Source organism: Neovison vison, chromosome 3, assembly GCF_020171115.1.
Source record: "Neovison vison isolate M4711 chromosome 3, ASM_NN_V1, whole genome shotgun sequence".
Taxonomy (NCBI): Eukaryota; Metazoa; Chordata; class Mammalia; order Carnivora; family Mustelidae; genus Neogale; species Neogale vison.
The window spans coordinates 112,005,055-112,017,062 of NC_058093.1; the positions used below are offsets into that span (position 1 = coordinate 112,005,055).

At 38.8% G+C, this 12,008-nt stretch overlaps 1 pseudogene; it reads left to right on the forward strand.

Moving 5' to 3' along the window:
• The first annotated feature begins 6,335 nt into the window (after positions 1 to 6,335).
• LOC122903541 lies at positions 6,336 to 7,086 on the forward strand (annotated as a pseudogene).
• Positions 7,087 to 12,008: the final 4,922 nt, after the last annotated feature.

Genomic DNA, 12,008 nt, shown 5'->3' on the forward strand with positions numbered 1-12,008 from the left:
TAATAATACTGTATTGTATTTGAAAACTGCTAGAAAGTAGATCTTGAATGTTCTCCTCACAGAAAACAAACTTTGTAATTATGGCAATGGATGTTAACAAGACATTGTGGCAATCATTTAAAAATATATATAAATAATCATTATTTTGCACACCTGAAACTAATATGATGTTAAATGTCAATTATATCTCATAAAAAATAAAATAGCAAGGAGAAGGAATTAAGAACTGTTTTGCTAGAATCTAATAAACTCGAAAACATAAATGAAATAGATACATTCCTGAAAACACAAAAAGAAAACTGAAGTGGTGCTGAAAGCCATCTTTCTCCCCTTCCAAACCTCAGCCATGTGTTGTTTTGTGCCTGTGAATTCTATCAAACTTTTTTTTTTAAGATTTTATTTATTTATTTGACAGAGAGAGAGAGAGAACAAGTAGGAAGAGAGGCAAGTAGAAACAGAGGGGGAAGCTGGCTCCCTGCTGAGCAGAGAGCCTGATGCGGGGCTCAATCCCAGGACCCTGAGATCATGACCTGAGCTGAAGGGAGAGGCCCAACCCACTGAGCCACTCAAGCACTCCTCTATCAAACTTTTAAAGAACAGACAGTTTCCAACTTAAACAAGATCATACTTTAAAATGAACAGCAATAACTGCAAAGCCAGCAACAGCTTCCCAGCTCATGTCATATGTAATGCCATAGATATCTCCCAGTTGGTGCCTAAGACTTGCTGCATTACCCGGAACCTTCATATCCTCATCTAAGAACTTGGGTTCATATCTACTATATCCCTAGTGATTGTAAGGATAAAAGACAATAAAAATCTGCAGAGTCCCTGGAGGTATCAGTGAGCTCCTCCCTCCCCTTCTGTCCTTACTCCTTCATGCAAAGTTTGGGACTGAGGGTCACAATAACTGAAACTTCTTTAGAGATGGGAGTGTTCTGCACAGGCTGAGTCATCTATGAAAGTGGGAGTTCAGTACTCCATTGGAAGCCAGTCATGTGCAGAGAGTCCTACACTGGGGTTGCTGGGCTGAGGAATTGGGGTTTCTGCCTCCTAAGGAGTCCTCCACCCAGCTTAACCAGGGGCAGAGCAGGGGTGGAAGGACAGATGGGAAACTGCTAGCTGAACTGAGGCCAAGAGGACCAGGGAGAGATGGAGGGAGGTGGCAGGGGGTGGGGTTTGTGAACTCGTGGGCACAAGTTCAGGAATAGATGGACCAAGTCCCAAGGGAAGCCAGGGGAGACTGAGCAGGGAGATGGACCCCAGGGAAGAGATGGCTAGCCAACCCCAGCTGTCTCAGGGGAGGCTGCAGGCTGAGGACAGAGATGAGGGTAGCTGTATTGATCACCCTCACTTAGCTAACCTTGTGATGGCAGTGGTCTCACAGCAACTGGGAGGGAAAGTACTACTAACTCTCTTCATATTGATGAGGAGGAAAGAGACTCAGTGGGACTCCCTAAATTGTCCCTAATGAAGGAGTTATGTGGAACTTGTGGTAAGCTTCAAAGTCTCTGTTCTGTCCCCTGTGACATGGACCCAGGTTGCAGGTGAAGGAGAGAAGTCATGTATGGTTGGGCAATGGCAGAACTTGGGCTCTGTCAATATTTAGAATAGGTCAATCGTTAGCCAGTTTCAGACTTGCTCCTTGTCAGGCTCCACTGGCAGGTGCTGGACTAGGCCTGATCCTAGCTATAGCCCTTCTGGGGACTTCATGGGGTTTGGCCGGGAAAGTAAGTTTTAAGCAAACCCAGATCACACCGCAAGTCAATGGGAGAGCTAAGCATGAAGTCCAGGTCTTCTGGTTTCTAACCTATGTCCTTTCCCTTCCCATCACCCTGCGCAATGAGTGCAAGGGTCAGTGTGGACACTGAGGTCCCACAGAACCCCTCATCAGACAGGAGAGCACTGTACCTGTTTAAAAAAAATCATGCATGTGCTTAAACAATCACATGGTGCAGAGGACTTCATAAGATTAATCACAATCTGCCATTTCATCTCTCCTTCTTTCTTTTTTCTTTCTTTCTTCCTTTCTTCTTTCTTTCTTTCCTTCTCTCTATGCTGATTTGAGGAGTTTCTATCAATCTGTCTTCAAGTTCAGTAATTCTGTCTTCTGTGTCCAATCTCTATGAAAGCTGTGCAATGAATTATTAATTTCAGAAGTCAAAGTTTTCACTTCTGGAATGTCCACATGATTTTTCTTTTCATATTCCATTTCTCTGTAGAAAATCTCCAAATTTCCACCAATTTGGCCCACTGTTTTCTCTATCTTCTTTAATACGTTGTGGGTCTGTTTGTGGGTCTACGTATATTGGTTCATTGTTTCTTATTTATTGGTTACATTTTTTGCTTCTTTGCCTGTCTCATAATTTTTTTAGAATGCTGAAAATTATTTAAAAAGGAATCATAACAGCTTAAGATTGTATTTTTTTTCATATCAGAATATGTTTCCCCTTTCTGGTTCAATCAAGAACTAAGTTGGTATCAGCTGGTCTTTCAGCAGACATTGAAGGCCATAAAGGAGTGGATGATACATTCAAAGTGCTGAAAGAAAAAAATTACAACCAAGAATATTCTATCTAGAAAGTTTCAGAATAGAAGGAGGGATAAACAGGATAGGAACAAACAAAAAAAAAAAGAGAGAGAGAGAGAGAGATAGTGTTTCCCTGAAAAACAAAAGTTAAATTTCATCAACACTAAACCAGCCTAATAAGAATAAAGGGGAAAAAAAAGAATTTATTTATTTATTTGATAGACAGAGATTACAACAAGTAGGCAGAGAGGCAGGCAGAGAGAGAGGAGGAAGCAGGCTCCCTGCCAAGCAGAGAGCCCGATGCAGGGCTCAATCCCAGGACCCTGAGATCATGACCTGAGCCGAAGGTAGAGGCTTTAACCTACTGAGCCACCCAGGCGCCCCCCAAAAAAATAATTGTTAAAAGGAATTTTTTACATGGAAAGAGAAGGCCATGAGTAGAAGTAAAAAAATTAAGAAAGGAAAAAATTTCATAGGTAAAAGCAAAATACAGTAAAGGTAGTAGGTTAATCACTCATACAGCCAGTATGAAGGTTAAAACACAAAAGTAGTAAGATCAATTATATCTACAAAAATTAGTCATGGGATACACAAAATAAAAAGATGAAAAACATGACATCCTATACATAAAATGTGGAGGGAGAAGTAAAAACTTAGTTATCTTAGAGTGTGTTCGATCACTTGGACCATCAACTTAATATAGACTGCTACACACATAAAACGTTCTATATGGACTCAAGGATAACCACAAATTTTAGAAAAAGATACACAAAAAATAAAAAGAAAGGAATCCAAGCATAACACTAAAGAAAGCCACCAAGCCAAAGGGAAGAAAACAGCAGAAGAAGAAAGAGAGAAGAACTACAAACACAGCTGGAAAACAACAAAATGGTGATAATTACTTTGATTGTAATTGACTAAATGCTCAAGTCAAAAGACATAGGGTGACTAAATGGCTAAAAACAAAAACAAAAACAAAAGCCATCTATATGCTGCCTACAAGAGACTCACTTTAGACCTAGATAATACAGATTGAAAATGAAGGGATAGAAAAATATATATCATACAAATAAAAAAGGCTGGGATAACAATACTTACATCAGACAGAATAGGCTTTAAAATAAAGATGATAGCAAGAGACAAAGACATAGTGATAAAAGGGTCAATCCAATAAGAGGATATAACAGTTGTAAATATTGATACATCCAATGTAAGAGCACCTAAATACATAAAGCAAATAGTAACAGACATAAAGGAAGAAATCAACAATAATTCAACAATAGTAGGGGACTTAATAGCAGATCATTCAGATAGAAAATCCACAAGGAAACAGTGGTTTTGAATAAAACATCACATTAGATAAACCTGACAGATATATACAGAACATTCCACCCAAAACAAATAGAATACACATTCTTTTCAAATGCATATGGAGCATTCCCTAGGATTGATCACATTAGGCCACAAAACAAGTCTCAATAAATTTAAGAAGACTGAAATCATATCAAACAACTTTTCCAACTACAACTGTATGAAACTGGAAATCAATTACAAGAAAAATCTGGAAATAATCCCAAAACACGGAGGCTAAACAACGTGCTACTAAATGATAAATGTGTCAACTCAGAAATCAAAGGGGAAACCAACAAATACATGGAGACTAGTGAAAATAAAAGCACAAGGGTCCAATATCCTTGGGACACAACAAAAACAGTTCTAAGAGGGAAGTTTAAAGCATTAGATATCTACCTCAAGAAATAAGAAAAATCTCAAATAAACACCTAAAGGAGCTAGAAAAGGAGAACAAACAAAACCCAAAGGTAGCAGAAGGAAGGGAATGATAAAGATCAGAGCAGAAATAATGAAATAAAAATTAAAAACACAGGGGTGCCTGGGTGGCTCAGTGGGTTAAGCCTCTGCCTTCAGCTCAGGTCATGATCACAGGGTCCTGGGATTGAACCCAGCATCAGGCTCTCTGCTCAGCAGGGAGCCTGCTTCCCCACTTCTCTACCTGCCTCTCTGCCTACTTGTGATCTCTCTCTCTGTCAAATAAATAAATAAAATCTTAAAAAAAATTAAAAACACAATAAAAAAGACTAATGAAAACAAGAGCTGGTTCTTTGAAAAGATAAACAAAATTGGCCCACTTTTAGCATGATTTATCAAGAAAAAGAGAGAACTCAAAATCAGAAATTGAGGAGAAATAGCAGACACCATAGCAAAACAAAAGATTATAAGAGAATATTACGAAAAACCATACGCCAATAAATTGGACAACCTAGAAAAAATGGATAAATTCCTAGAAACACACCATCTTCCAAAATTGAATCAGGAAGAAATAGAAAATTTGAACAGATTAATTACTAATCAAATTGAATCAATTTAAAAAACCAACAAATAAAAGTTCAGGATCATGCTTTACTGATGAATTCTATCAAATTTTAAAGAAGAGTTAATACCTATCCTTAAACTATTGCAATAAAATAGTAGAGGAAGGAAAACATCCAAATTTATTCTATAAGACCAGTCTTACACTAATACCAAAACCAGACAAAGACACTACAAAAAATGAAACAGGCCAGTATCTCTGATGAACACAGATGCAAAAATCCTCAACAAAATATTAATAAACCAAATTTAACAATATGTTAAAAAAGTCATCTACCACAATCAAATGGGATTGTGGTTGCAAGGTTGCAAGAGTGAGTCAATATTCATAAATCAATCAATGTGACATATCACATTAACAAGGGAAAGGCCAAAAAATGTACGATCATCTCAATAAATTCAGAAGCAGCGGTGTGGGGAGTTAGGTGAGCCTGGTGGTGGGTATTAAGGAGGACATGTATTGCATGGATCACTGGGTGTGGTGCATAAACCATGAATTCTGGAATACTGAAAAGAAATAAAATAAAAGGAAAAAGGAAAAAAATAAATTCAGAAGGAACATTTGACAAAATACAACATACATTACAAAATACAACATACACTCTCAACAAAGTGAGTTTAGAAGAAACATACGAGATTATGCTGAGTGAAATCAGTCAAGCAGAGAGAGTCAATTATCATATGGTTTCACTCATTTGTGGAGCATAACCAATAGCATGGAGGACAAGGGGCGTTAGAGAGGTGTAGGGAATTTGGGTAAATTGGAAGGGGAGGTGAACCATGAGAGACTATGGACTCTGAAAAACAGTCTGAGGGGTTTGAAGTGGCGGGGGGGTGGGAGGTTGGGGTACCACGTGGTGGGTATTATAGAGGGCACAGCTTGCATGGAGCACTGGGTGTGGTGAAAAAATAATGAATACTGTTTTTCTGAAAATAAATAAATTGGGAAAAAAAAAAAAAAGAAGAAACATACCTCAACATAGTAATGGCCATATATGAAAAACCCACAATAACATCATACTTAATGGTGAATAATTGAAATATTATCATCTAAAATCAGGAACAAGACAAGGATCTCCATACTCAATACTTTTTTTTTATTCAACACAGTCTTGGCAGTCTTGGCTGCAGCAATCAGACCAATAATAATAACAGTAAATAAAAGGAATCCATCTATATTGGTTAAAAAGGAATAAAATTGTCACTCTTTGCAGATGACATACTATATATAGAAAACCCAAAAGACTCCACCAAAAATCTATTAGAACTGATAAATGAATTCAGTAAAGTTACAGGACACAAAATTAATATGTAGAAACTGTTCCATTTCTATACACTAATAATGATGTAGCAGAAAGAGAAATTAAGAAAACAATCCCATTTAAAATTATACCACTCTCTCCTCCAGCAATCCAAGATGCCAAAGGGAAAGAAGGCTAAGGGGTGGTCCCAGGCCTTGCTCTTGTGAAGAAGCAGGAGGCTCAGAAGGCGGTCAGTCCCCTGTTTGAGAAAAGACCCAAGAATTTTTGGCATTGGACAAGACGTTCAGCCCTAAATTTACCTCACCTGCATTGTCAAATGTCCCTGCTACATCCAGCTGCAGCAGCAAAGGGCTATTTTCTACAAATGTCTAAAAGTGCTTCCTGGAATTAACCAGTCCACCCAGGTCGTGGACTGCTAAACAGCTATTCAACTGCTTAAGCTGGCCCACAAATACAGACCAGAGACAAAGAATGAGAAGAAGAAGAGATTGTTGGCCTGGTCTGAGAAGAAAGCTTCTGGGAAAAGGGATGTCCTCACTAAGAGGCCACCTGTCCTTCGAGCTAAGGATAATACTGTCACCACCTTGGTGGAAAACAAGAAGGTTCAGCTGGTAGTTATTGCACATGGTGTGGATCCCACTGAGCTGGCCTGTGTCATAAGTTTGGTGTTCCTTACTGCATTATCAAGGGGAACACCAGGCTGGGGTGTCTTGTTTCACAGAGGTTAACTTGGAAGACAAAGGAGCTCTGCCTAAGCTGGTGGAAGCTATTAAGACCAATTACACTGACAGATATGGTGTGATACACTGTCACTGGGGAGACAGTGTCCTAGGTCCAAAGTCAGTGGCTCACATTGCCAAGTTGGAAAAAGCAAAGGCTAAAGAACTGGCCACCAAACTGGACTGAGTGGATGCTGTTGAATTTTCTGTAAATAAAACTAACAAGAAGTTGTCTTTTAAAAAATAATAAATTAATAAAATGACACCAAAAATTTTTTAAAAACCCTAAGAATAAATTAAATCAAAAGGTGAAAGACCTAAACTCTGAAAACTATAAGATACTGATAAAAGAAATTGAAGATGACCAGAACAAATAGAAAGGTATGCCATGCCCATGGATTAGAAGAATTACTATAATTAAAATAAATGTCCATACATACCCAAAGCAATCTACAGATTCAATGCAATGCTTATCAATACAAACAGCATTTTGTACAGCATTTTGTACATTTTGTATTTTGGAGCAAATAATTATAAAATTTGTATAGAGAGTATTATGCTAAACAAAATAAGTCAGTCAGAGAAATACAAATACCATATGATTTCACCATATGTGGAATTTAAGAAACAAGACAAATGGGAGGGGGGAAAAGAGAGTGAGGGAGACAAACAAAGAAACAGACTCTTAACTATAGAGAACAAACTGATGGTTACCAGAGGGGACATGGGTGTGGGGATGGTTAAATAGGTGATGGGGATTAAAGAATGCATTTGTTGTGATGAGTACTGGGTGTTGTGTGAAAGTGTTAAATCACTATATTGTACACCTGAAATTAATATTATTCTGTATGTGAACTAACTGGAATTTAAGTAAAAACTTTTCTTTTTAGTAGGCTACACACCCAGCATGGAGCCCAATGAAAGACCTCAAATAGCTAAAGCCATCTTGAGAAATAATACCAATGCTGGAGGTATCACAATCTCAGATTTCATGATATACTACAAAGCTATCGTAGTCAAAACAGTATGATACCAGCACAAAAATAGACACATAGATCAATAGTACAGGAGAGTGCCAAAATAGATCCACAAGTATATAGTCAATTAATCTACACCAAAGGAGGCAAGAATATTGTATGATGGGGAAAAGACAGTCTTTCCAATAAATGGTGTTGGAAAAACTACGAGACAATTACATGCAAAAGAATGAACCTGGCCCCAGGAGGCTCAGTCAATTAAGTATCTGACTCTTGATCTCAGCACACGTCTTGATCTCAGGGTTGTGAGTTCCAGCCCCACAATGGGTTCCACACTAGGCATGGAGCCTATGATTAAAGACTTCAGAGTAAGACCTGAAACCATAAAACTCCTAGAAGAAAACATAGGTAATAAATTCCTTGGTGTTGGTCTTAGTGATATTTTCATTGGATCTGACTGCAAAGGCAAAGGAAATAAAAACAAAACCAAACAAATGAAACTACACTGAACTGAGAAGCTTCTGCACAGTGAAGGAAACTATCAACAAAACAAAGAGACAACATACCGAATGGCAGAAGATATTTGCAAATCATACATTTGATAAATTGTTCATGTCCAAAATATATAAAGAACTCATATAACTCAATGTCAAAAAAGCAAATGGATAAAATAAGAGAATAAATAATAATGGAGACTCTGAATAGAAATTTTTCAAAAGAAGACATACAGATATCCAACAGACATATGGAAGGATGTTTAATATCACTAATCATCAGGGAAATACAATAAAACCACAATGAGATGTATCACACCTGCCAGAATGACTATCAGCAAAAAATAAAAAACAAAAACAAAAACAAAAAACAAGAAATATCAAGTGTTGGCAAGGGTGTGGAGAAAAGGAAACCTTGGTTTATTGTTGGTGGGAATGTAAATAGGTGCAGCCACTATAGGAACAGTATAAAGTTTCTCAAATTAAAATAGAATTACCATATGATCTAGGAATTCCACTACTAGATATCTATATGAAGAAAATGAAAACACTAATTTAAAAAAGATATATTCACCCTTATGTTCACTGCAGCATTATTTACAATGGCCAAGATACAATGGAAACAACCTAGGTGTCCATGGATGAAGATAGCGTAGCATAAGCACACAAAATAATACCACTCAGCCATAAAAAAGAATGAAATCTTACTACATGCAACAACACATTTGGACATAGTGGGTATTATTCTAAGTGAAATAAGAAAGAGAAAAAAGAATACTGCATGATTTCACTTATAGGTGGGATCTACAAAACAAATGAACAAATAAACAAAATAAAACTTAGACTTATTAATATAGACAACAGATTTGTGCCTGCCAGGAGGAAAGGGGATTTGTGGAAGGGTGAAATGAGTGAAGGGGATCAAGAAGTACAAACTTCCCATTATAAAATAAGTCATGGGGATATAATGTACAGCATGGGGAATATAGTCAATAATGTTGTATTAACTGGGTGGTGACAGATGGTGACTACACTTTGGAGATAATTTTATAATGTATGCAAATGTCAAATCACTATGTTATATACCTGAACATAATATTATATATCCATCATATCTCAGTGATTAAAAAAATAACTATGCTGGATGAAACTTGACCTCAGTTGTAGTTAGAAACTTGACCTCAGTTGTAGTTAGATACAGATCCCATCTGGTTTCAAATGATAGTAAGACACTCTCAGCTTTGGACTGAGAGACTGAAGGGTCTACTTTGTGCACTTCAAAGATGCAGAAAGTTGTTCTTCCTCTTGGCAGTTTTAAAGTCCACTCTTCAGTTTCCTACCCCAGAATGCTCCCAAACTTGTCAAATCTTTTATGAAAAAGATGGGCACTTGGTTTGAGCTAAGTAAGCCCTTTTTCTGGATAGGACTTTGTCTCCCAGATACCAAAGACTAAGGAAGATTAGGTTCTACCATTTAAAAATACTCCAATCTATCAACAAGTCAGGAAATGACAGATGCTGGCGAGGATGCGGAGAAAGGGGAACCCTCCTACACTGTTGGTGGGAATGCAAGCTGGTGCAACCACTCTGGAAAACAGCATGGAGGTTCCTCAAAATGTTGAAAATAGAACTGCCCTATGACCCAGCAATTGCACTACTGGGAATTTACCCTAAAGATACAAACGTAGTGATCCAAAAGGCCACGTGCACCCGAATGTTTATAGCAGCAATGTCCACAATAGCCAAACTATGGAAAGAACCTAGATGTCCATCAACCGATGAATGGATCAAGAAGATGTGGTATATATACACAATGGAATACTATGCAGCCATCAAAAGAAACGAAATCTTGCCATTTGCGACAACATGGATGGAACTAGAGCGCATCATGCTTAGCGAAATAAGTCAAGCAGAGAAAGACAACTATCATATGATCTCCCTGATATGAGGGAGTGGTGATGCAACATGGGGGCTTAAGTGGGTAGGAGAAGAATCCATGAAACAAGATGGGATAGGGAGGGAGACAAACCATAAGTGACTCTTAATCCCACGAAACAAACTGTGGGTTGCTGGGGAGAGGGGGGTTGGGAGAAGGGGTGTAGGGTTATGGACATTGGGGAGGGTATGTGCTTTTGGATAAATTGGAAGTAGAGAGGAACCATGAGAGACTATGGACTCTGAAAAACAATCTGAGGGGTTTGAAGTGGCGGGGGGGGTGGGTGGTTGGGGTACCAGGTGGTGGGTATTATAGAGGGCACAGCTTGCATGGAGCACTGGGTGTGGTGAAAAAATAATGAATACTGATTTTCTATAAATAAATAAATTGGAAAAAAAAAATACTCCAATCTCCTGGCAAGCATCCAGATGCACCAAATCAGCAAATAGATTGAAGGGAGGGGGAATAAAATGGCTGCCATGTTTAAAAAATTTATAGGCGAGATGGAAGATGGTGGTGGAGTGGGAGGAACCCAAGGCCTACCTTGTCCCATGAACACAGATAGATAACTATCAAACCATCCTAAAAGACTGGCAAAACAACCTCCACAACTAAAGGGAGAGAAGAGGGGTACCTGGGTGGTTCAGTTGGTTAAGCATCTGCCTTCAGCTCAAGTCATGATCCCAGATCTTGGGATTGAGCCCCATGTTGGGCTCCCTGCTCAGCAGGGAGTCTGTTTCTCTCTTTCCCTCAGCTCCCCCCCCCAACATGATCTTTCTCACTCTCTCTCTCAAATAAATAATATCTTTATAAACAAACAAACAAGCAAATAAATGGAGAGAAGAGGTCACCTTGAAGAGAGCAGGGAGTGCAGAGACTGGTTTGGGAGAGAAACAGATCGTGCTTATGGAGAAGAGCAAGAGAGAAGCTAACACACAAGAGGCACACAGAGAAAATGAATCCCATAGAAATTGGCTTGGACATCAAAAGAAACGAAATCTTGCCATTTGCGACAACATGGATGGAACTAGAGCGTATCATGCTTAGCGAAATAAGTCAAGCGGAGAAAGACAAATATCATATGATCTCCCTGATATGAGGAAGTGGTGATGCAACATGGGGGCTTAAGTGGGTAGGAGAAGAATCCATGAAACAAGATGGGATAGGGAGGGAGACAAACCATAAGTGACTCTTAATCTCATGAAACAAACTGTGGGTTGCTGGGGGGAGGGGGGTTGGGAGAAGGGGGGTAGAGTTATGGACATTGGGGAGGGTATGTGCTTTTGGGTCAATTGGAAGGGGAGATGAACCATGAGAGACTATGGACTCTGAAAAACAATCTGAGGGGTTTGAAGTGGCAGGGGGGTGGGGGGTTGGGGTACCAGGTGGTGGGTATTATAGAGGGCACAGCTTGCATGGAGCACTGGGTGTGGTGAAAAAATAATGAATACTGTTTTTCTGAAAATAAATAAATTGGGGAAAAAAAAAAAAAAAGAAATTGGCTCGGAAAGTAAGTGGGCCCAAATGTCATAGTCTAACAACCAGTTGGGCTTAAACGTGGAATGTTAAGGTCAATGGGCATGGTGCATGGGAAGAGTTCAGAGTCTTCAAGGCTGCTCTTGGAGAGAAGGCAGTGCAAACAGCTTGTAGACATACAATGTAGAAACAGCAATCTGAACAGCACCTGGAACACAGAGGGGGGA